The 26,610-nt window shown below is 41.9% G+C and overlaps 1 protein-coding gene and 1 long non-coding RNA gene across 4 annotated transcripts in view; one reads left to right on the forward strand and one right to left on the reverse strand.

The window, feature by feature from the left end:
• Positions 1-26,610, forward strand: part of LRRK1 (leucine rich repeat kinase 1) — a 148,918-nt gene that overhangs the window by 16,874 nt on the left and 105,434 nt on the right. The window lies entirely within an intron of this gene.
• Positions 1,538-25,140, reverse strand: LOC122221690. Its single transcript, XR_006203400.1, has 3 exons — positions 25,113-25,140; positions 20,021-20,213; positions 1,538-1,996 (listed from the first exon to the last, which is right to left on the reverse strand). It is a non-coding gene; the product is annotated as an uncharacterized LOC122221690 (long non-coding RNA).

Below are 26,610 nucleotides of genomic sequence, written 5' to 3' on the forward strand. Positions count from 1 at the left end.
TTTTAAGAGAGAGAGAGAGAGTGTGAGCAGGGGAAGGGCAAAGAGAGAAGGAGGCACAAAATCCAAAGCAGGCTCCAGGCTCTGAGCTGTCAGCACAGAGCCCAATGTGGGGCTTGAACTCATGGACCTGAGCCGAAGTCAGACACTCAACCAGCTGAGCCACCCAGATGCCCCAGAAAATTTTAGAGATGTTCTTGACTTCATCTTCCATCTCCTGTACTGAAAGCTTCATTTTGGCATCCATTTGTGATTTCCGAAAACCTCTTTCCTATTCTTGGCGGTTTCTTTCATAGCATTCTGTTCCTTTTGTGTGAGGTGTCTTCTTGAATTCTCCTGAGGATCGTAACTGTCATTTATTTTATTTTATTTCAATGTCAATCGTATTACTTTCTCAGCTAATTTTTAAATTGATCTCTTCTATCAAATTTATTCAAATAAATTTTTTAAAATGAATTCCAGATAAACCAATAATTTGAACTGTGAGATCATGACCTGAGCCAAAGTCGGACGCTTAACTGACTGAGCCACCCAGGAGCCCTTTGGGGAGCTCTTTTTAATGTCCTTTGTTATCTGTGTGTCTTCTAAAGCCTGACTTCCTGTTTGTTGTACTAATTCAGCATTATCTTGTGAATAGGTATCAAGCATCTTTCTGTGGTGGACACTGTTCTAGATTCTTAGGACATAGCAGGGGTGTGGCCTCTGCACTCCTGGAGCTTGTAATTCTAGCAGGAAAAACAGACAACAAAGAACAGGAAAAATCAGAGAGTGATCCTTGATGAAGATAGCATTACAGCAACAGGAGGTACTCAAGAAACTGTGTGGCTATTTTTAATTGTTATTTGGTAAGATGTCTCTGAGGAGGTGACTTTGAATTTCAGGTCTGCTTTGGTTGGCCAGGAAGGAAGGGGTCATTGGAAGACTGGGAAGAAGAGAGATTTTGAAATATAGTGAAAATAATATAGCATGAGGTGCCCAGCTCTCCTTCCCATGCTCCTTCATTCACTCCTTCATTCACTCCACACTGTATCAGAACCTTCTACAAACTGAGCACTGGGAAGGTGGAAAAATGTCCTCCTAATACTTCTTTTTCTGGGGGTGGGGTGGGGTGATAAATAGACTGTATGCACCACTGTCAGGAATGAAAATTAACCAGTGTGCAGGGGATGGGGGGGTGATGGGCAGAGGACACGTCTTTCGATCAGATGTCAGGAAAGACATTTAGAGAGATGTGGCACCTACTCAGAATCAGGTGAATGGAGGGAGGAAGTCAGTCCCATAAAGCGCTGGGGAAAGGGCCCTCCTGTCAAGGATACCCGCCAGTGCACAATCTGTGAAGAGGGGCTGAGCTGGGCAAATTGGAGCAGCCACAAGATGGCCTGTGTGCCTGGAGCAGAGTGCTAGAAATGTCAGGTGGGACTGGAGAGGTGGGCCTTCCTGGCCGGCCAGGACAGGGGCTCAGATTTTATTCGGAGGGTAATTAGAGCTGGCGGTTGGATTTGGGAACTAGGGGATGGGGGGGCGGGGCATGACCCAGGTGGGTGGGGCAGGAGCAGGAGCAGGAAGAAGAGGCTGGACCTAGGATTTGTTCCCAAGCGAAAGCTATCACGACTTGTTTAAGTATTTACTGTTACACAGCAAGCCACTCATAATTCACTGGCTTAAAACAACAGCAATTTATGGCTTCCCAGGATTCTGTGGGCCGGGAACCCGCAGGGCACAGCTGGGTGGCTCTTCTGGCAGCCTTCCCACGACTGACACCTCAGTGCTCCTCCGCATGACTTCTCCCCCTCCACGTGCTTTGTCATCATCCAGCCGCTTGGCCTGAGCTTCCTTCCAGCATGGCAGGTGGATTGAGGGCGTTGAGAAGCACAAGCTCTCAGGCCTCCCGGAAGGTTAGGCCTGGTGCTGTCTCTTCATCACTTCTGCTGCCCCCTGTTGGTTCAAACAGGTGAAAAGGCCAGTCCGGGTTCCGGACAGGATGGGAGAGATTCCACGGCTTAAAGGGAGGAAAAGCAAAAAGTTTGTGGCCATCTTTAACACACCACAGAACTTGATAATGGATTACAAGTGAGGAGGAAAAGAAAGAGGCATCATATGTATAACATGACAGGTGTAGTTAGAGCCCCCCACTTTGGGCGTCTCCCTGATTTCTGCCCTCCCATCAGCCCCCAAAGGTAGCCATTATTTTGAAAATAATTCAAACCCTTTGCCATGTTTTATAACATTGCTATATAGGTATATATAGATATTGATATAGATAGATATAGATATATCCATAAGTATGTAGTGTTATTTCTGTCCTGCCAGATGAGTCCCCTCTGGGCTGCCACCTGGGTCACCATAAATTCCACAACATCATCTGCCTGGGTTGAGGAAGAGGCTTCACTGAGGGAAAGGAAATCACAAAGCCTGGCTTTGCAAGGTGGATTGCATGTGGTCCCCAGGCTCTCATCCTCTCCTAGGGAGGCATGCCAGGCCTTCAAAGAGGTGGGTTCCAGTCCAGCAGAGGTTCTAGCATGGACCTGCCTTCTCAGAAGGCTAGCCTGTCAGTGGTGTGCTAGGTGTGATGCTGGCTGTGCAGCTTCGAGCCATGGGACAGAGCTATGGCACGTCACAATGCCTCAGCCCCTGAACCCACGGGAAACTGAGCATGGGCGCCAACCGTTTAGCTGAGAAAAGGGGGCACCCCTCAACTGGCTTGTTGTCTGTGTTTGTGGAATGGCTGCAGGGAGGGGGTGCTAACCAGAGTCGCGTTTGGCAATGCTGCTCCTCGCAGAATGGTTTCTGTATTTAAATTTTTTAAGTAAGTATTTTCATACCATGCCAGTCTTTTGCTAACTTGCTCTTTCAACCAACATTAAGTTTGTACAGCATAAGAGCTGTGTTTTCCAAGAAGCGGGGTAAAACCTTTTGCCTATAAAACTATCACTGCCTGGTACTTTTTTTATGGGCAGATGTTTTACCATTGATTCCATTTCTTTAAAGGTTATATGTTGGGGCGCTGGGTGGTTCAGTCAGGAAGCCTGACTATTGATATCAGCTCAGGTCGTGATCTCGAAGTTGTATCTCGCGGTCATGGGATTGAGCCCCGCATCGCACTCCATGCTGACTGTGGAACCTGCATGGGATTCTCTCTCTCCTTCCCTCTCTGCCCCTCCCCCATTCACATGCAGGCACATCTCTCTCTCTCTCAAAAATAAATAAGTCAACATGTAAAAAACTAAACAAAGGTTACACGTTTATTTAAAATTTCCATTTCATCTTCAGGTAAATTTGGCAATACGTTTTTCTAGGTAGCCGTCCGTTTACTCTAGATTTTCAAGCATGTTAGCATAAAGTTCATAGTAGCTTTGAGATTCAAAAATATTTTTAAATGATTTTACTCATTTGTCACAGATAAATCATACATTTGATATAAAGTTCAAAAGTGCAAAAATGGGGGACACCTAGATGGCTCAGTTGGTCGAGTGTCTGACTCTTGATTTTGGCTCAGGTCATGATCCCAGGTCATGGGATTGAGCCCTGGGTCAGACTCTATACTGAGTGTGGAGTCTGCATAAGATTCTCTCTCTCTCTCTCTCTCTCTCTCTCTCTCCCTCCCTCCCTCTGCCCAGCTCCCCCACTCACGCATGTGCTTTCTCCCTCAAAAAAAAAAAAAAAGTACAAAAGGGAATATAATGAAAAGTTTCTCTCCCACCCTGGCCCTCAGTCTTTCAGTTCCTTTCTCTTTCAAAAAACTCAGGGGAAAAAAAGCACCCCCTCTTGATTTTCTTCCCCCTCAGAAACCACAGTTTTTTTGGCCTCGATTTAAAACAGCTGTTTTTCTTTTCATAAATCTTTAGCTTAGGCAGAATTTTGAAATGTTATGTTTTCATCTTAGTTATTTTTCATTTTCTATATTATGAACAATTTTGGACACCTTACAAAAGTATCTTTGTATCTATAGCTCCAACTTCCAGAACTGTCACGCATAGCCAAACCTCCATCTCTCCATATCCCATTCCCTGTCTCTCTAGATTGTTTTAGAACCCAATTCGAGGCTTCCTATGTTAAGAAGACAAAAAAAAAAATCACAGTATATTTTACATACATTTTTAAAAAATGAAAACATGTTTCATTAATAACATCAGATATCAGTGTCCCTTGATTGTCTTATAATGTGTTTGTATCACTGTTTTGTCTGAATCCGGTTTTTTGAGTCAAGGTCCCTGCATTCTGTTGGGTGATTTGGTTCTTAATTTCTGCCTTTCTCCCTCACTTACTTTTTCCTTGCAATTTAATTGTTGATAAAACCACATTTGCAGTTTCCCACAGTCTAGATCTTGGTGATTACATCTGGTGGGTGTGGCTTCACAAATTCCTGTTTCTGTGTTTCCATAGATCCAAAGGCCTGCTTAGATTCAGTAAGATGTTTTGGCAAGAATGCGAGGTAGTTGGTTTATATTTTCTATTGCATCATTGCGGGAGTCAAATGATATCTAATTGTCTCTCCTCAGTGTTTAGATTTTTCAGTGATTTTGGGTGTTGTTGCTCTGATAATCCATTACGGAGGTCCTAACGGTTTTTCAGCTCTTCACCTAATAGTTTAATTAGTCATGGATCACTGCCTAGATCAGTTACTTCATTCGAGATTGCAAAGTGGTGATATTTCCAGTCTATCATTCCTTCTTCACCTGTTGGCTGAAATCCATCTCTAAAAGGATTTTCTCCCATCACCTCTGTGATGGGAAAGTCCAAATAAATGTGTGATTCTTTGCCTTAATTTATTTATCCCTTTTCCTGAAAATGAGTCAATTCCCTAGTAGTATCTTTCAAAGGTTACCGGTGAGGGATCTTTCTCTTAGTATCGTTATTAGCTCATGAATTTTAACTTAATTGATTTTTGATGCTAAAATTATTCATCTTTGGCCAGTAGAACCTCTTTTGGGTTGGTTCTTCTGTCTTTTCCCATGACCCCAAGAGTCCTTGAGCACCGTCTTGCTTTCTGATGTGAAAAGATATTCCAGGCTTGGAATTTGTTGCCTGATTCCTGCCATCTGCCATTTCCTTAAAGAACCCGCTTCCTCTGCTGATCTCGTGATTTAATTCTCTACTGTATAGTTTTGTCCCCATTCTCATTGCAGACACTATTTCCTCTCTCTCCCTCCCCCTCCCCCCTCCTCACCCCCCCAGCCTCTCTTATTTTTTGTTGATCAATCTTCTAATAAGATTGTTTCATGAGTCTTTTGAAAGAATCAGCTCTCTGGGTCCTGTTTTTTATTTCTCTTCTTTCTATTTTCTATTTCTTTTTTTTCTAAATTCCCTTTTCCCTTTTCCAACTTGTGGAGTAGTATCCTCTCACTTCTGAGAGCTCATCTTTTTTCAGTGGGAGCATTCTTCTCATATATTTGAGTGTGTAGTTCTGGAATAATTACCAGACACGTTTTGGAAAGCTTCGAGCATCATCTTCCGTGTCTCTTAATTTTTTTGTCTGTACCCTTTGTGTCTGGGTGCCGCACCTTCTGGTTGGTCTCGCAGATGATCCATGTGTCCTCCAGCCCTGTCCATTCTTTTCCTGCCCTCCATTTCATGTGTTTTACAGTGCAACTCTTCTAGTGTTAATTTCTCAGCTTTTTAGTCAAGTCTTGTTTATAGATGCCACATCCTTCTATAGATGCCACATCTATGTCTCTCCAAGATGCCAGTCATGTTCATTCTGAGGTCTTGCTCTTGTTTTATAAATGCAGGTTCTGGGTAGGGATGGATCCCTGAAGTGCGGGAAAGCCAGAGCCCAAGATTTCGCTTTGAGATGCTCAGGCGTGGACTCGTCCTTTCTTCCTGGATGAGGATGGTGGTTGTTTTATCAGGGACTGGGAGAGTCCAAAGTTTGCCCTTAACTGGATTATTTGTATAGCTCCCCGTGCCCAACCCCAAGCAGTGATGTAAGGGTGCAGCAAACAATGCAGGCTTTAAGATCTGGCAAGACCCTGCCTTGTACAGGCATTGCCACTGTCAGCTGCGCACTTCCCCTTGGGGACACTGAGGCCCGAGGAGGGCTGCGATGAGATATGCCCCAGCTTCTCCTGTCTGGGTGGTCAGTGTGCTCCAGTGGCCCTGGGTCCTCGGCTATAAGCAGGGAAGTTAATTCAGCTTTACTTTCTGCGTGTGGGGGTGGGAGGTGGGAGGTGGGGAGGTCTCTTCCTGCTCACGTGTCGTCTGCTTATTGGCTCGGTTGGTGAAACTAGGTGCTTCTCCTTATGGTGTTCATCTTCCTCAAATGTTTGTGGGTGCGTCGTTGGATGCTGATCTTTGTGGCTGGGACTCCCCGGAGCTGTCTGTGAATGCAGCATCAGACACCCCAGCCCTGGGAGAGAAGGGCAAGGAGGCTGCAGTGGGCTTCCCTGGGCGTGGATGTGGGGCATGTCTTCTGGGGTTGGGGGAGCTCCATGTGCCTCCTGGGTGCCACCTGCCACCTGGAGTTCCACACTTCCCATCTGACACATAAGAGGTAGCTTTAAAAAGGAAAAGGAGGGGCGCCTGGGTGGCTTGGTCAGTTAAGCGTCCAACTCTTGATCTTGGCTCAGGTTGTGATCTCATGATCTTGCAGTTCATGAATCCAAGCCCCATGTTGGGCTCTACACTGAAAGTGCAGATTAGGATTCTGTTTCCCCCTCTCTCTCTCCCTCCCTCTCTTTCTCTCTCTCTCTCTCTCTCTCTCTCTCTCTCTCTCTCTCTCTCTCCTCCTCCCCTGCTCTTCCTCTCTCTTCCAAAATAAAACAAATTTTAAGAGGCAGAACCCTAGACCCCTCCACTGCCTGGCACAGGCTAGCTGGGGCTCCCTCTACCTGTGCTTTCTCCCTCCCTGCAGTCCCCTGCTGGTGACCTTGGTGGCCCTCCTACTTCCTTTGTGCACCCTCGGCAGCCTGGGAGCACTCCCCAAACCACCTCCAACTTGTACACCATGACCTCCTGTCCTCTTAGGTCTCCTTTTTGTTTTCTGATGCTAATATGGTTTGGTGGTAATTTTTTTTTTTTTTTTTTATAAAATCTCCAAGGAATTGGGGCAGGAGTTGATGACTGTATCAGGGTTCAGTCTGCTGTCTTAATTCCCTCTTCTAGCGTCTTCTTGATAAGTTATTTATATCTCTTTGATATCTTCTTGATATCTCTGATATGTGTGATTTATAGGAAAAAGTGAGTGACAGTGTCACGAAGGTGGGCTTTGCAGTCAGAAGGAGCTGGATTCGAATCCTGGTCCCTCCACACGCTAGTCCTCATCGGTAACACAGGCATCATGAGTGTATTTGCAGAGCACTTAGCACCACACCAAATGTGATCCACTGCTTGTATGATCCGTAGCCCCTCAATTAGTGTTTTCTTTCTCCTTCCCTGTTGGGCAAGTTATCTAGCCTCTCCTGGACTGTATTTTTGCGAGTGAAAATGATAATAACATTGATGAAAAATATGGGAGTTCTTAAAAATGGAAGAGGGGGTAGTCTTTGATTTTATTTGAAGGCACAGGATTTAAAATGTGGCCGGTCCTCTTTTTCGAATATGTGTAGAACTACAAAGTGATGAGTTCAAATCTAATCATCAAAATAGAATCGTTTTACTTAAAATGGAATTGAATCAAAGGTTGTTTAATTAAAGTTTTACATCCAAGACCTTTTCATTAACGTCAAAATCTTTCCTTGTCTCATGTTCGCAATGCATTTTTTTTTTTTGGCCCAATTAACAAAATGTGTATGTCTCATGGAAGAACACTCCTAGTAAAGCTCAAAATTCTAATATTCTTGAGTATCTTGAATGTTCAGCCGCAAGCTGTCCATAGGGAATTCCTTGAACACAGGTCACAGAAGCGTCGAGAACGGAGGTGGGAGGCGGGTTTCGGTGGCCCAGGGGCCATGGTGGCGGAGCCCAGGCATTCTTGGGATGTTTGCGGTTACACAGAGTCATGGAGCTCCTTGCTTTAATAATGAGGATATCGCTCATAAAAACAAAGAGCCATATTGTCGTCCAGCCAAGGTTGTACTGCACTGAAGAAGCTTGAGCTACGCGCTTGGACATTTCCATACAGGAAGAGGCTGTGAAGGTGACAACCACAGAGCAGCAGGGTGCAGACTGAGCCACACACTAAAAACCCGGCCACAGAGGAGCCCGGCTCCCGGGAAAGTCAGCCCTTGCTCAGACTGAAGATCTCAGCGTTTCTGTCTTAGGGCAAAGGGGAGAGGCTGCCGGCATTCGATTCTGTTAAGCATTATCTCCTGCGCAGATGTGTCTGTGGCTTTTGCTTTTAACTCTTCGGAGGCCACGTTGTAATCCCGCGTTGGGCTCTCCTCCAACCCCCACCCGTTAAGTACACCAACTCACAACTCTGCGAGCCACCGAGGAGCCCCGATCCTGGGTTTTGCCTCTTTGGTGTACGCCTGCTTTGGGATTTGGAAGGCAGATGGCAGTCCCAGTATTGAGGCGAATCAGCTGGAATCAATTTCAGTTGTGTGAACTTGAGGTTGTGTGTCTCTGCCTGAAGACATGCAGAGGAAAAAGAAGAGCAAATGACCTCATTTCTTCCCCCTTTGCCAAGATTCAGAAAACGTTGCTTGTTTCAAGGCAGATCACACGGTTCCAGAACCCTAAGTATCGGTCTGCAATTCTTAGATTCTTACGTCATTCCAGAATCGCCTTATGTGTATACAAGCAAAACCGATTCCTATTTCTCCTCCTTTCACACGGAACATAGCTGATCACATCCACTGATCTGTACCTTGCCTGTTGCCTTCACACATTTGTACATAAAAGCTATCACAATCATCATTGTTCTTTTTGACAACCGCCTAGTATTCTATTGCACAGATGTCCCTCACTTATTTAAATAGCTTTCTTCCAAAAGGCATTTGGGGGGCGCCTGAGTGGCTCAGCCTGTTGAGCGTCCAACTTCGGCTCCCGTCATGGTCTCACGGTTCATGGGTTTGAGCCCCGCGTCGGGCTCCGTGCTGACAGCTCAGAGCCTGGACCCTGCTTCAGATTCTGTGTCTCCCTCTCTCTCTGCCCCTGCCCTGCTCATACTCTGTCTCTGTCTTTGTCTCTCTCTGTCTCAAAAATTAAATAAACATTTAAAAAATGTTAAAAATAATAAAAGGCATTTGGGCCGTTCCTCGTATTTTGCTGTAATGAATAATGCTGGAATGTCTTTGCATGTACAGAAGCACACCCATGTAATAAATCCCCAAAGTGATGGATCAAGGGGTAGATGTTTCCAAAAATCTGCCAGGGACTGTCAGTCACCCTCACAGGAGCTGTTCCTGTTACCCCCTCCCCCACAGCTCATGTGCTTGCCTGCTTCCTATAGACATGGCAACAGTATTTGTTCACACACTTTTGGTTTTTCCCAGTCTGACCTGTGAAAATGGTGTCTTGATATAGTGTTACATGCATTTCTCTTACAATAAGGGAGGCTCGGCCTGCATTCGCATGTGGAAAACCTGGTTATATTTGCTTTTATTGAACCCCCTCTTCACACCTTTTGCTTCTCAGTTTCTAGGAGCTCTTTGTGTTAGATGGTATCCAGTGTTAACACATAAATAGATGCCCTCTAGAGATCCACTTTAAGAACCAAAAAACTGAGGGGCGCCTGGGTGGCTCAGTCGCTTAAGCGTCTGACTTTGGCTCAAGTCATGATCTCACAGTTTGTGGGTTCGAGTCCCGCATTGGGCTCTGTGCTGACAGCTCAGAGCGTGGAGCCCGGTTCGGATTCTGTGTCTCACTCTCTCTCACTCTCTCTCTCTGTCCCTCCCACACTTGAGCGCTCTCTCTCTCTCTCTCTCTCTCTCAAAAATAAATAAATTGAAAAGAAAAAAAACGTACCAAAACACCGAAATGAAAATGTTGAATGTTCAAGGGAGCTATAATGTTTTACTTTTGTTCTTAATTTAATTATTAAACTAATATTAATTAAATATAAAATATTCAGGGAAATAATGATAAATATACAGGGCTCGTCTGAGGAAAACTTCAAGCCTTGGACAGAAAGCATATTTGAGTAAATAAAATGACACCCCCTCCTCTTATAAAGGAAGACAACACTGTAAATATGCCAATTCTTCACAAGCTGGTTCTGTAATTCAGAGCAGTAGCATTAGGATATTGGGGGAGGGGAGAACACGAACAAAATTTATTTTTAAAAAATGGGTTTTTTTAATGCATATTTTTGAGAGAGAGAGAGAGACAGACAGAGAGACAGAGCGTGAGCAGGGGAGGGGCAGAGAGAAAGGGAGACACAGAATCTGAAGCAGGCTCCAGGCTCTGAGCTGTCAGCAGAGAGCCCGACACAGGGCTTGAACCCATAAACCGTGAGATCATGACCTGAGCCGAAGTCAGATGCTTACCCGACTGAGCCACCCAGGTACCCTAAACACGAGCAAAATTGAATATGTTTTACCCGGAAAAATAAACGTGAGAGTCGCCACAAAAATTAAAATGGAGGGGAGGTTGGCTGAGAGAAGGAGGGGAGATTCCTTCCACTACGTGTTTGAATTTATTATATCATAGTAGTGAAAGGGGTTGGAGACTATAGAGAGAGAGTGATGGAACGGAGTAGCAACTCGAAAACAGACCAAATGTGACCAAAACGCACATTGATTTTGCTTTACCGTTTGAGGTTTCACATCAGTCTAGAAAAGAAAGTGAATTGGGTAATAAGATAGAAATAACATCGCTTTCTCACTTCTGGACCAAAATCAATTTCGGATAAATCAAATATTTAAACATAAGAATTAACACCATTAAAAGTCTAGGAATATGATAACTTAAAAATAATTTTGGAGCGAAGAAGGCCGTTTTCTCCCTAAAACATCAAACCTAGTTAACATAGAGGAGGCTAATAAACGTGGTTACATAAGAGTTGAAACTATTTTGCGGAAAAGCCTCCTCAAATGACAAAAAACAAACAGGTAAAAACTGTTTTCAACATATACTATAAAGAGCACTTGCAGATCATTGGGAAAAAGAACACTCCAGTTTCCAGATGAACCAAGAGATAGAAGCAGAGAGTTTTTATTTGCTGAAAAAGATAGAAATGGTGGGTTGGTGTATGAAAATATGCTGAATGTCATTCATATGGGAAAAAATGCAAACCAACGCCAACGATGAGATGTTATTTTGCTTTTCAGATCTGGAAAAATCAGAAAGTTTGATGTTATTTAATATAGCAAGGATATAATTTTTGCTCCATTCTTCATATTAAAAAAATTTTTTTAATGTTTATTTTTTGAGAGAGAGAGGTAGAGTGTGAGTGGTGAAGGGATAGAGAGAGAGAGGGAGAGAGAGGGAGGGAGACACAGAACCCGAAGCAGGCTCCAGGCTCCACACTGTCAGCACAGAGCCCGATGTGGGGCTCGAACTCACGAACCGTGAGATCACGGCCTGAGCTGAAGTCAGACGCTTAACCAACTGAGTCACGTAGGTGCCCCTCCATTCTTCATATTTTTAACTGATGTTGGGTTGATAACTAAGTAAGCGTTCAAGTGGTCCAACTTTTAGAAGAGCAAATTGACAATCTTGATAAAAACTAAAGCTCAATCTATCCGCTGCTCTGAATTAACCTGAAGATATAGTTCACAGGTGAGCAGAAACACACACACAGAATGTTCAGCACAGCATGAAAAGGGATTACAAAGACACTAGGAGTGCCCTAAAAGTCCATCAATGAGGACAAAGAACCACCGTGAAATAAAATGTCTGGATCTTCATGTGCAGATACAGAAGAACTTTTAAGTCAGAAAAGCAAGTTGGAGAACATAACCCTATTATAATCTAATTGTTAAAAAAAAGTGAAGAAAGAGAAGGAGGAGGAGAAGAGGAGGAAGAGGAAGAAGAGAAGGAAGAGAAATGAATATTTATGTGAGATCCAGGGAAATCTGAGCCACTTCGCAGCCTCTGTCATCACAATACAATGATGTATTCCAAGGAAGCTCCAGCCTACAATCTTAAAATGAAAAAAACACCTTAAATCCTTACTAAAGTTTCTTGACAAGACATCTGTGGGGAATTCCATTTAAAGCACACAGCCAAATCCCCAAACGCCTCTGCCCAGATCTTCCTCAGAAATTCACAAAATATAGTCTCTGTGCTCAATCTCTAAGCTCATTCTGTCAAGAGATCCCCAAATATTTCCCCCAAAGTCAGCTTGCCTTAGTGTTTGGATGTGTCTGCAACGAAGGTGCACTCAGACTCCGCCTGAGAGGTGGGGAGGAAAAGTGGGGACACCTCTTGGAGGTTCTGTCCCCACCATCAGTACTTATGGATGCGCAGAGATTATGGAAAGACATCAAGAGAGTCCTCGGAAGAGTGACCCGTGGGCACAGTCACAGGGAGGAAGAGAGCGGGCCTCTCCTTCCAAGAACAAAGGTCTCTTTATCGTCTGAGCAAACCAGGCCTGAGTGTCACAGCTACCCCACCGCATGGTGCCACTTGGAGGCACCGTTCAGCGTCTCATTCACCATCGGCCAAGCCTCTGTCTTCCTAGCTCCAGGATGGGGTGAGCAGACCCAGCACATCGTGTTATGGGGACTGCACTGTTGTCTGCTCACCCCCAGAAGGAGCATGCCCTGAGAATCATAGAACAATAGGAGATGACTCCAGAGTGGATAGAACTTCACTTTCCTTCTTACCACTGCACAGGACTCTCTTCTGTGCATATCCCAGAGTTTATTTAGTCATTTCTCTATGACATCTGCATTGCGTCCTCTGCAGCAATGCTGCAGTAAATAGTCTTGTGTAGATATCATTTTGCATTTTTGACATTGAATCTTTGGTGTAGATTTCTAAAAGCTAGAGTGTTGGCTAAGAGGGAAAATGCGGATATAATTTTGCCAGGTATTGTTAAATTCCCTTCCATAAATGCTGCACTATTTTGCATTCCCTCCAACAATGCAAGAACATGCTTGTTTCATCATATTGACCCTGTCTCTGTGATATAAGTTGCAGGTTTTTTTTTCTTATTTGTCATTTGTCTTCTTACCCTGCTTGTGTGTTTTGGGACACACAGATTTTTGTGGGAGGGGGGTTTCCTTACATGTTTAAATTTTATGTTTGGCTGTAAAACAAGCCTCAAGAAGTTTAAAAGGACTGAAATCATACAACCTATGTTCTCTGATTACAATGGGATGAAATTAGAACTCAATAACAGAAGAAAATTTGGGAAATTCACAAATATGTGGAAATGAAACAGCATGCTCTTTAAGTAATCAGTTTAAAGAAGAAATCACAAGAAGGGCACCTGGGTGGCTCAGTAGGTTGAACGTCCAGCTTTGGCTCAGGTCATGATCTCTCAGTTTGTGAGTTGGAGCCCCACATCGGGCTCTGTGCTGACAGCTCAGAGCCTGGAGCCTGCTTCGGATTCTGTGTCTCCCTCTCTCTCTGCTCCTCCCCCTGTCACGCTCTGTCTCTGTCTCTCTCTCTCTCAAAGATAAATAAATGTTAAAAAATATTTTTAAAAAAAATCACAAGAGGAATTATAACATATTTGAGGTAAAAAAAAAAACAAAAACACAACATACTAAAACTTAGGAGATGCACCTTAGGCAGTACTGAGAAGAAAATTTCTAGCTATGATCATCTGTATTTAAAAAGAGTAAAGATCTGAAATTGATAAACTAACCTTCCATCTTAAGAAACTTAGAGGAGGAAGAACAGACCAAACCCAAAACAAGCAGAAAGAAGAACAAAGATTAGAGCAGAATTAAATGAAATAGAGACTAGAAAAACAATAGAGAAAATCAGTAAAACCAAAAGTTGGATTAAAAAAAAAATCAACAGTATTGGCAAATTTTCACTTCGAATGGCCAAGAAAAATAAGAGAAAGGGCTGAAATTACTAATATTGGGGATGTAAAGAGGACATCACTACCAACTGTACAGAAATAAAAAGATTTATAAAATACTATGAGCAATTGTACACCAACAAATTCAATCAGCTAAATGAAGTGGACAAATTCCTAGAAAGACACAAGCTGCCTAAATTGGCTCAAGAAGGGATAGAAAATCTAAACAGAATTATAAGTAGAGACACTGAATTAGTAATCCTAAAACTCTCCACAAAGAAAAGCCAGACCCAGATGGCTTTTTAAACCATTTAAATCATTTAAACATTTAAAGAATTAATATCAACCTCACAAACTCTTCCAAAAACTGGGAGAGGAGTGAACACTCCCCAGTTCGATCTAAGAGCCCAGTGTTACCCCAAAACCAAAACCAAAGACAACACAGGAAAAGAAGACTACAGACCAATATCTCTTATGAATGCAGATGCAAAAATCCTCAACTAAATATCAGCAAACCAAATCCAGTAATATATAAAAAGGATTATATAACATCACCAACTGGAGTTTGTCCAAGGATTGCAAGCCTGGTTTAACATCAATCAATATAATACATCATAGTAACAGGAGAAAAAAAAAAAAAACATGATTATCTCAACAGACACAGAAAAAGCATTTGGAAATATCCAACACCCTTTGATGATAAAAAATTTAGTGAACCAGTAATGAAAGGGCACTTCCTCAACCTGAAAAAGGACATCTGTTAAAAGTCCACAACTAATATCATATGTAATTATAAAAGACTAAATGCTCTCTCTCTCGCATCAAGAACAAAACTATGATGTCCACTATCACAGCTTCTATTCAACATTATCCTGGAGTGGCCAGCCAGGATAATGAAACAAGGAAAAGAAATAGAAGGCATCCAGATTGTAAAGGAAATAGTGAAACTATCTCTATTTGCAGATGACATAATATTTTATATAGAACATCCTAAGGAATCTACAAAAAATTAGAACTAATCAGCTCAGCAAGTTATCAAGATACAGGATCAAAATGTAAAAATCAATTTTAGTTACATATACTTTCAATGAAAAGTCTGACAATGAAATAAAAAAAAAACACATTTACAATAGCATCAAAAAGAATAAAACAATTGAGAATAAATGTAACAAAAGACATGCAAAATTTATACACTGAAAACTACAAAACACAGTTGAAAGAAGTTTAACCATCCTGTGTTCATGGGTTGGAAGACTTAGTAATGTTAACATAGCAATACTCCCAAAATTGATCTACATGTGCAGCTACTATCAGAATTCCAGCTGAAATATTCACAGAAATTGACAAGCCAATCCTAAAATTCACGTGGAAATGCAAGAGATTCAGAATAGCCATAACAGTTGTGAAAAAGAAGGACAAAGTTGGAGAATTCAACACTGCCTGATTTCAAAATGTACTACAAAGTTAGAGTAATCGAGACTGTGTGGTATTGGTGTAAGGGTAGACATGTAGATCAGTGGAATAGAATTACGAGTCCAGAAATAAACCCGTACATTTATGGTCAGATGAGTTTTGATACAGGCACTAATACAACTTAAAAAAAATTTTTTTTAATGTTTATTTTTGAGAGAGAGAGGCAGAGCACAAAAAGGGGGAGGGGCAGAGAGGGAGGGAGACACAGAATCCAAAGCAGGCTACAAGCTCTGAGCTGTCAGCACAAAGCCCGACGTGGGGCTCGAACTCACAAACTGTGAGATCATGAGCTGAGCTGAAGTCAGACATTTAACCAATTGAGCCACCCAGGCACCCTGGGCACTACTAATACAATTTAGAGGGAAAACAATCATCTTTTCAACAAATGGTTCTGAGACAACTGGATATCCATATGCAAAAAAAAAAAAAAAAAAAAAGTTGGATCCCTACCTACACAATATAAAAAAAAAAATTGAAAATGGATCATAGACCTAAATGTAAGAGCTAAAATTATCAAACTCTTAAAAGAAAACAAGGGATTAAATCTCATGACCTTGGATTACGCAATGGTTTCTTAAATAAGACACCAAAATCACAAGTGACAAAAGGAAAAAAAATAAATTGGACCTAATAAAAATTAGAAGTTTTTATACTTGACAGACATCAGTCAAGAAAGTGAAAAGACAACTCCCTGAATGGGTTGAAATATTTTCAAATCGTATATCCTGTAAAGGGCTTGTATCCAGATTACGTAAAGGCTGCTTACAAGTCAACAATGACAACAAATGAGCAAAGGATCTGAATAGACATATACCAAAAAAGATGTAAAAATGGTCAATAAGCACATGAAAAGATGTTCAACATCACCAACCATCTGGGAAATGCTGATCCAAACCACAATGGGACGCCACTTCATACCCACTAAAATAGGTAACATTAAAAAAATGGACAATTCTCACTAAGTGATGGTCAGGATGGGGAGAATTAGAACCTATGTTTCAGGTGGGAATGTAGAATGGTACAGCCGCTTTGGAACATGGCTTGGCAGTTTCTCAAAATTTTAAACATAGAGTTACCATCTGGCCCAACAATTCCACTCCTACATATATACCCAAGAGAACTGGAAGAACTTGTACACAAATAATCATACCAGCATTATTCACAATAGCCAAAGAGTAGAAAAATCCAAATGTGCCTGGGTGCCCAGCTGGCTCAGTTGGTTGAGCATCCAACTTCAGCTCAGGTCATGATCTCATGGCTTGTGAGTTCGAGCCCCGCATTGGGCTCTGTGCTGACAGCTCAGAGCCTGGAGCCTGCTTCGGATTCTGTGTCTCCCTCTCTTTCTGTTCCTACCCACTTGGCGCTCTGTTTTTGTCTCTCTCAAAAATAAATACCCCCCCTTTTTTTTGAATCACAGTAATCATTTCCTATCAAGGATTTTACAGTGATTAACCAAGCGGTTAACTCCGAACACTGCCTTCAGGATTAAAAACTATATTGCCTATATTGACTATAACCATGTAAGGTTACCTCTTACATGGGAGTATTTTTGGGCATTTCTCATGCTTTTAAGCAAAATCACTGCCATGGTCTGAATGTTTGTGTCCCACTAAAATTTATATGTTGAAACCTAACCCCCAAGGTGATGGTATTAGGAGGTGGGGCTTTTGGGCGGCAATTGGGTCACGAGGGTGAATAGGATTAGTGTTCTCACAGAAGAGACCCCACAGAGCTCCCTGGCCCCTTCTGCCATGTGAGCATGTAATGAGAGGCCAGTCACCCAGAGGAGGGTTCTCATCAACCACACTAGCACCCGGTCTCAGACTTCTAGCCTCCAGAACTGCAAGAAATAAGATTCTGTTGTCGATAAGCCATCCAGTCTGTGCTGTTTTGTTAGAGCAGCCCTAATGGGATAAGACAAGTTTTAAAGAAGAGTTATTAACCAAAATGAACTCTAAAGCCACTTACTTGAACTTGGCTGATCTCATTCAGCAGCATTTTTAGATAAGGGCACTGTTTGCGTAAACAATCGGGGCTCCCTATTTTGGCCGTTAGCATATTTATTGAGCTTCAGCTGTGTGCTAGGCAGCGTGCAGGGGCCTCGCTGTGTCCACTGGCACATACTACCCTGTCTGGAGTTGATTCCCAGGCATTTGGGGCGCCTCTGTACCCCTGCTCCCCCAAAAGTTCAGCAAGGGTGCTAGAGGAAATGACTTCCACTGTCTGGCCCCCACTCACGTCTGCCCCAGAGCTCAGTAAACAAGGTACAGAAAACAACCAACTTGTCCATTTAAACTCACATGATTTATCTTAGATGCCTGAGAAATAAGATGGAACCCCAGACTTCATAATTTTTAGACACAGGCCACATTTAACTTCATGTCAAAGAGCCATACTTAAGAGCTAGCATTTATCCAGAGCCCACTGAGGGTCAGGTAGTGTTCTAAGCAATTCCCATGCTTCCATACTTCCATTCATGTGACCTTACAACCACCCTTTGCCGCTGTCACCTCCAGGAGGCACAAGGAAGTGATGTAGATGTGGATGCCCAGCTGGGTGACCTGACCATTCCACTCTTCCACTCCTCTACGTGGCTCTCTGTGTTTTGGGGCCTCCTTCTCCCACTGTGTAGGACTAAGTCCTGGGCTACTTTCATGAGCTGGAAAGCCCCAGAGTATTATCTTGAAACAGTCTACATTTTGACCTGACATGAACCCCACCGTCGGAACACTGAAGCGGCCTCACTGGAGCAGGTGGGGTGGAGCGAGCACGGCCAGGTGGAAGTCGTTCATGAAAAGTAAATCCAGAAGGACCTGAAGGTGTCCTCCTCCTCTTTCACCAGGAGAATTCTGTGCCCCAGTGCCCATGCTGAATGATACTACAGATGAGCCAGATTACAGGTGAAGCCCCTACTGACACATAGAGAGCTCTGGACGGTGGACAAATTGACTCCAAGAAGCTCTTAATGAGCATCTATGGTGCGAATGGCTCAGTGCTAGGCACCACGACCCTGAGGAAGTGGGGCCCAGCCTGTGGCACTTCTGGGCAGAAAGGAGGTGGACAGACCCATCACAAGAGGATGGTCCTGGTCAGGTAGAGGAAGGAGAAGGGGGCCCATGGAGAGCCCCCCTGCCCAAGTCCTCCCTGGGGGAGTAGCGTCTGTGCTGAGCCTAGAAGCAGAAGGAGAATTTTGATAAATGGGGAAGGGGCAGGAGCTCCTTCCAAGTTGGAGAGACACCAGAGTAAAGGCTGAGGGAGCCTGGGGTCCGTGGAGGAAATGAGGGTGCAGCGTAGGGGGGGGGAGCACACCCCCTGGAAATAACACTCTGTTTGTGTACTGGTCCAATTTTTTTTTTTTGTCACGAATTTTGCAGTAGTTTTTTGTTTTTGTTTTTGTTAACTTTTTAAGTTCATTTATTTATTTTGAAAGAGAGTGCAAGTGGGAAAGGAGCAGAGAGAGGAGAGAGAACCCCAAGCAGGCTCCACATGGTCAGTGCAGAGCCCCACGTGAGGCTTGAACTCACAAACCGCGAGATCATGACCTGAGCTCAAATGGGACACTTAACCAACTGAACCACCCAGCTGCCCCACAGTAGTTTTTTTTTTCCCTGTGCCATTTTGTTGTTGTTGTTGTTTTTTTAAATGTTTATTTGTTTTTGAGAGAGAGACAGCGCAAGTAGGGGGGGAGCAGAGAGAGAGGGAGACACAGAATCCGAAGCAGGCTCCAGGCTCTGAGCTGTCAGCATAGAGCCTGATGTGGGGCTCGAACTCATGAACTGTGAGATCATGACCTGAGCTGAAGTCAGATGCTCAACCAACTGAGCCACCCAGGTGCCCCTGTTGTTGTTTTTAAAAGAGATGACAAGATTCAGACATAAATACTTGTCAAAACCTTGCAGCCATTAAGCAGCGAAGGTAGGACTTGAACCCAAGTCGTCTCATCTGAGTTGAGTGGCATTTCTGTCACCACGTTTTAGCATGGTTCACAGTTCTTGGGGAAAAGACACCACTGGAAAGAATCTGGGTGCCTCATCCTTAGTTTCCTTCTAGACTGAGATATTTTCTTCCTTCCCCTGTGCCCATGTTTGCCAAGAGGAAGTTGGAGTCAGCCAGAAGTTTTACAATGCTAACCTGGAAAGTGTATTTTTATTTATTTTTTATTTTTTTATTTAAATCCAAATTAGTTAACATATAGTGTAATAATGATTTCAGGAGTAGAATTTAGTTATTCATCATTTACATATAACACCAGTGCTCATCCCTGAAAAGTATATTTAAAACACTACTTTTCCATTATAGCAGTAACATAAGTAACTGGAAAACTGAGCAAAGGGAAGGGATCACCTCAAATGCCACCACATAAGGAAAGCCAACGTTATTCTCTTGGAGTCTTTCCTTTTTGTCAGTTTTCCTATGTGGTGTTGCGTTGTCCCTCTGTGTGTTCAACATGATAAGCATTTATAATGCATTAGGTACTTGGCATAACCTCCATTCTTTGCTCTACGAAACAATACCGCAATCAGCATCTTCATGCATACTTTTTTTTTTCCTTTGCACAATGTCTTTAAATGTGTAGAATTATTCCCTCAGAGTCAGTTCCCTAGAAGCTGGGTTGCTGTGACAAAGGATGGCCTGGCCCTCAGTGTGTATGCCCACGATCGCCTCCCCACAGTGTGACCACTTTCTTTTTCTGTCTTCAGATTGTGCCATTTTATATTATGGGAGTATTAAACAAAGGAACTGTCTTACTTCTGTGATTTTTACTTCCCCAGAAGGATGGTTCCTCTTTCTTTACCCGGGCAGCGTTTGTCTCTCGAGCATGCTTTCTGTTGTAGCTGTTTAAGATCTGGGAAGAAGACAGCCTCACACACTGGCTCTTCCCTCCGTCTCATTAGGCTGTGTCCCAGGGTCTAGCTCAGCATATGCTGGGTGTTAAACATTTCTAGAATGAATGAGCAATAAATAAATGAATATTTGGAAGAGGAACTAAGTATAGGAAAGAATTCATCTTTGTAGCTCTGTGTTTCTGGGTTTTCTCTTCTGCTGCTGCAGAAAATTCATGGAGAATTTGACTTCCATCGTTTGCTCTCTGGTTTTTCCATCTAATGAGACAGGATCATCTCACCTTTTAGTTTCCATGTGTTTGCCAAGCACATTATGTTCCAAATAAGTACCCCATGTTTGGTTGGGAGCACACAGCCTGGGTGGGGTGGGGGGAGGTGGGGGGGAGGTGGGGAGGGTCAGGGGTTAGACTTTGGTGGCAGGTGTTGAAGGGTCCAAGTCCCAGCTGTGCTCTCTGACCCCTCAGAGCACTGGTCAGCTCATGAAGGACAGTGAATAGAACCCCTGCCTTCATGGGTTTGGCAGGAAGGTGGAAGTATGGAGGACGTTTCTTACAACATCAGGCGGAACTCAATAAATGGCACCAATTACTGGCATACCAAATATTATTATTATTGTTAGACTATTTTATTTTGTCTTTTAGAAATCTGTGACATGCTTACAGACTATTGTCCCAAGAGACTTTCTTGCTCTACCCAGAACCAAAACAATTGGTATATCCAAGACAAAGAGTTGTTTCAGCTTAGATAATGCCATCAAAGACTGGTTTGTGAAGCCAGGTTGAAAATAGTCACCCTTGGGCTGAATATACTTTTTAAATTTCTTTTTCTGAAGTTCGAAGTCAATCCAAGCTTGGTAAGAAAAAACAATATTGGAAAACACAAAATTTTAAAAATCTCCATCCACTGCACCTGCTGAAGGCATCTGCTACTGTCATATATACAGACTGAATTTTTATAAACAAAAATAATAGACTGTACACATTAGAAACCTTTTTTCTCCAAGCATTTTAATCCCATATAATCTAAATTCTGTTACTCTGCATATTTTCAAATGATGTCAACCAATGATGCCTCAACCTGTGCCCCATGTCCTACACTTTTAGCTTAATATTATGTATGTATTTTTTATTATTAGTCTTCATTATTATGTTTTAATGGCTCATAGTAGTTGCTCATTTTGAACTACCCTGAGTCACTATTTTAAAAGTCATCTCAGGCTGCTGTAACAAATTGCCACACGCTGGGTGACTTAGACAACAGACATTCATTCCTCACATTTCTGGAGGCTGGAAGTCCAAAGTCAAGGCACCAGCAGATTCTGTTTGTGGAAAGGGCCCACTTCCTGGTTTGCAGACAGCCATCTTGTTATTGGATCCTCACTAGGCAGAGAGCTGTGAAAAAACTCTCCTGTGACTTGTGCCACTAAATCCCATTGTGGGGGCTCCATCTTCATGACCCAGTCACCTCCCAAAGACCCTGCCTCCTAAACCATCACCCTGGGGATCAGGATGAAAGCATGGATGTTGAGGGTATACAAACATGCAGTCCACAACAGGAATTAAATGGGAAAGCAGGGTGGCAGGAATTCTATGAACTCTGGGGTCAGAAAGACCTGCTTCCACTCTTGCAGCTACCTGCCAACTCTATAACTGTGAACAATGTCTGTATTCTGGCCCCCTTCATCTGTAAAATGGCAGCCATGACACCTACCCACAGCACTGCGGTGAGCATTTGATTAAATAACAAAAATCAAGCAGCAGTCAGTGCAGGGCACCTAGACATTGCCTTTCTATAAGCCATTCCCTAAAACCTGATATCGGCCATTTACCTGGTTAGCAGGTTCTTCCCTCTGCTGTTGTAGGTAGTTCTGCAAGGTAGTGTCATAGCTTAAGAGTGTATCTTTTTGTGCATGCCATGTTATTTCCTCAGATAAACTCCTAGGAGAATAGGGTGTTGTTATATAATATTGCTATATATATAACATATATATGTATACATGTATTATATATGTACATATACACACATATAATATTGCTATATATATGTATATATGGCTATATATATGCAATATATATATTGCTATATATATATGACATAATGTATGCCAGAATATGTTATATATGTTATATATGTTATATATGTTATATATATATGTATATATGGCATAATGCATGTTATATGTGTTATATATACACACACATATACGTATATATGGCATAATGCATGTTATATATGTTATATATACACACATATATATGTATATGTGGCATAATGCATGTTATATATGTTATATATATATATATATACACACACACATATATATGTATATATGGCATAATGCATGTTATATATGTTATATATATACACACACACATATATATATGTATATATGGCATAATGCATCAACACCGTATTCTATATATAGCTACATATACTATATATATAGTATTGCTATTGCTTTCTGAAACAGTCATACAATTTGCCAGGCCTCCCACAGTGACAAATGTCACCACACTCTGGCCAGCCAATGCACGTTAGAATTCATTACACTTTTCGCCATGTCGGTGGGCATAACATGGCATCTTAAGATGAATTGTATTTTTTATTTCTAAAGAAAATAGCACTTTTTCTTGTGATTTTCTCTTGTGTGAGCTGTTTGTTTATATAACTGCTCATCCCCCCCTTATTAGCAAAAATCCATTTGGTGAGAATATCCTCAGAGAAGCTGTGCGTCTGTGCTGTGAGGCTCTGAAGCACGAGAAACACTCAGCGTCCATTGCGGAGCGCTGTTCTGTGTGAGCCATGAGCCAGGATGCCACCGCTGCCTGGGCTTTCTTTTCTGATGCTGGTCGATCCAAGTGGCCCAGCGTGATGGGGCTGAGCAGCAGCCATCTGGAGCTGGTGAGGAATTATCACCGAGGGTCACCCTGGGGGTCACATCACCCTCCACATCCCCCAACCTCTGCATCTTCCCCGAATAAATAAAGGGTTGGATTTCACCGTAATACGACCCAGAGACGAAAACTGCTACTGAGGCTAAAATCCTAGAGTGATAGCTGCAGAGAAAGAAGCATCCTTCCAGCTGAAGGTTGGTGAACCCAGGGCTACAGCAGGTGAGCCCCTGCAGAGCCAGGAGGGTGTCCCCTCCAGAGAGGGACAGCCCCTGCCCTCAGTGCTCTGGCCACCCAGGGACTCGGGGAAGGATGCAGGACAAGGTCCGTAAGCGATCATGACCAGGTCAGTAGCATCCTGAAGTTTACTTTTGTGTGCTTTGCTGTGAACTATGGGTTGAGAGATATGTCTTTACTTTTTGCTACTCTGTTGATAGAGATGAACGGAATAAAAAAAATCCATAGATGTACAAGTAAAATGTTAGGGTCTTTTCCAGGATATACAGAGGATGCAACAGATTTTGAATGGACAGACAGCATTCTCTTTCCATCATACATGTTTTCTTTGGTGGGGAAGAGAGAATTAAAAATAATATATATATAACGATAATATATATAATTGTATATAATATATATTATTGATATAATTATACATAATTAAATATATATATGAGAGGCCAACATTTAGAACTTAAAGAATTAAAGTCACTTTCGTATTACTTCTCCATTGTCCTAGATTTGTAGAAGAAAAACAGTAGAGAGAGAATTTTATTCTGATATTTGGGTGCGGAGGGATGACTTAACAAATGTTGTTCTAGAAGAAAAGGTAAAAGACTCTCCTTAGGACTCTCCTTAACGGACTCAGAACCAACAAACAAAGGAGGACTCTCTTTAAGGGGGGAGGTTCATGAGGAACTCTTTGTGTAAGTGATATGGCTTTTAGAGTTGACATCACTCAATCATATTCATGGAATTCTATTTTACTATGTCCCCAAAATAGAAGAGAAGAAAAATTTCCATTCATTTTCCTACAGTCAGAATACTCTGCATTTCCAAAACCTGAATTGCAGAAATGATATTTAGAGCCTGAATTATTGGCAACCGAAACCATTTCTCCTAGCAATGGCTGAATACGTAGAGCACACAGTGTTGCTGAAAATATTTCTTTTATAAATAGAGTACTACATTGAAAGTGATTCTCGAGGACAAAATAATATTCTCATGCCACAGGCTAAAATACTGTTTTAACCAAATGCTTCTTCACATTCTGAACTTTAATTAGCATCATGTCCAGCACATTTAAATACCAGGCTATGCTGATATTATTGTTTGTCACCAACCAGGAATATGTCCACTATCATTTCACAGCTTACTGTAGATGTTTCCTGTGTTCTTGAATAGTTCTACATGGGCCAAATCCATAACCCTAGCCATCCACTCTATTTGTAGCCTCTCCTCACTAGCTCCTACTTCTAATTAATTGATTCCTAAAATCAAACCAAAAACCAAAATTGTGCTTTTGATTTTCCCTTCTCCTCCTTTATTTGTCTACTGACTTCATTAAGCATATTTATCATGTTAATTTTGCATTAAAAGCAAGTGAGATGCCTGTTTGTAGTGTATGTGAGTATGTATATATTCATGTATATGTATATATATATACATGTATATGTATACGTATATGTATATATATGTATATATATATATATAGGGGATTTTCATTGCTCTATAGGAAAATAATGACATTGCAATAGAGAACAAAAAGGGATTTTTTTTTGAAACTGAATCATTCTAATGTTCTACAATTATTTTCCTAGTGGTTTTAGTGACTTATTTGGTATTTTATTGAAATAGGATACATTTTGGGTGTTTATATTTTTAATACGAACTTTACATCTGTATGAACAAAATACTTAGAGCTGTCACATTTTACTGCAGAGAAGAATAGAATTATGGACAATGGCTGATTAACAGGCACAAATCCCTGAATAATCTTGAGTGGTGTAAATACAGTCCTCCGCTTTAAGTTTAAATCAGAAGTCACCAGTTGTCAAATACAGAGCTGTAGTATTTGGGGGGAAAAGTAATATGAAAGTAAATATTTACCTCAAGAAAGGTGTCTGATGGTGGGGAGGAAGGCTTCTGCTTTATTACATCATGAAGTTCTGTATTATTATTTTTTTTTTTCAGTGAGAATGTGCTCTTTTATTACTTGTGTAATTTCTTTAAGGTTTAAAACAAAATAGTCATCTATTTCCATTATGGGGAAATAAAGAACAAAAATCTTTTCTAATTCCATTATTAAGTCCACCCCAGCGCATCCTTAATACTAATTATTAGCATTGTGGTCTTTTTTCTTTCAATTTAAATATATGCTAACCATTATTTTTATAATTTCAGGAAATTAAGAGAAGTTGGCAGATTAAATTAAATGCATGCACATTAGTGGATTTTTTCCTGTAATGTCTTTCCAACAATTTGAATGTGCCAGACCCCCCCCCTCTGCCGCCCCAGCCCTCAGCATCAGTGACAGTGGACGTGCATTGTCCATGCAACCTAAGAAAATCAGATGCAGAACTGAAAACACCAAAACGTTAAAAATTATATAAATAGAATTGAGAAGAGTCTTGGTTCCGATTGCATCATTTACTGCACATATGCTGCATTATTTAAAAATCAAGTTAAAGTAAAATCACCCTTGTAATTTGACATGCACCCTATACCCTAGGTTCTGCCTTCTCAGTGTCACTCAATTGAGGCTCAAAGGTGAACTGTTTTTATTTATGTTCCTAACGTGAACAGAAGAGGTTACTTTATATTTGCTTGTGTACACACACATACCACACACACACACACACACACACACACACACTCACACTTGTAATCTACAGAGATAAGGGAAATATTTGTTTAATTTTGAAAGATGGGCAATGACATAATTAAGTGCCCCTCCCGATGGATGTTGCTGCTGTTGATTTTACCTCCTTCTTGCAACCTGCCCATGCTTTTCTCCTCCCAGTCAGCTCTCTGATGTCCCAGGGTCTCTGATGGTAAATAATTAATGGGATAGTTAGCTTGTGTTGGGGAGCAAAGCTGTCTTACTCACAAGTGCAACCACTATACCCTGAGCCGTTTTGTGATTCCTCTTTACAAAAATACACAACCAAAGATCCCCAGTAATCTCCACTCAGACACAGCAATCTTGCATTGGTGTTTTGGGAATGATGCAGATGGTGTGTGATGCTTATCCACTTCCGTGGATTTTTCAGAATGGTCCCTTTGAAGTAGTGAAAGTCATGGTTTAGAATCAGCTGTAAAGACCCTGAACAGTGTCAAGCGCCTTTACTGTAAGCCCTTGTCTTTCTACAGAGCAGGATTTTTCTGCCCTGATGGTGGCGCTTACACAGTATGCCATATGGTGGGCCCTGCATTTAGGGTATGATATTTTGATTCACTTCTGTACATTTTGTTACAAAAACAAACAAGCAAAAAAACGTAAATGTGAAGTTGAAAGAATTGAACCATGTACATCCATTACCCACTACCTAAATTCTACCATTAACATTTTCTAAAGTTGCTCTCTCACATTCTACCCGTATTTGTA

Source organism: Panthera leo, chromosome B3 (assembly GCF_018350215.1).
Source record: "Panthera leo isolate Ple1 chromosome B3, P.leo_Ple1_pat1.1, whole genome shotgun sequence".
Classification (NCBI taxonomy): domain Eukaryota; kingdom Metazoa; phylum Chordata; class Mammalia; order Carnivora; family Felidae; genus Panthera; species Panthera leo.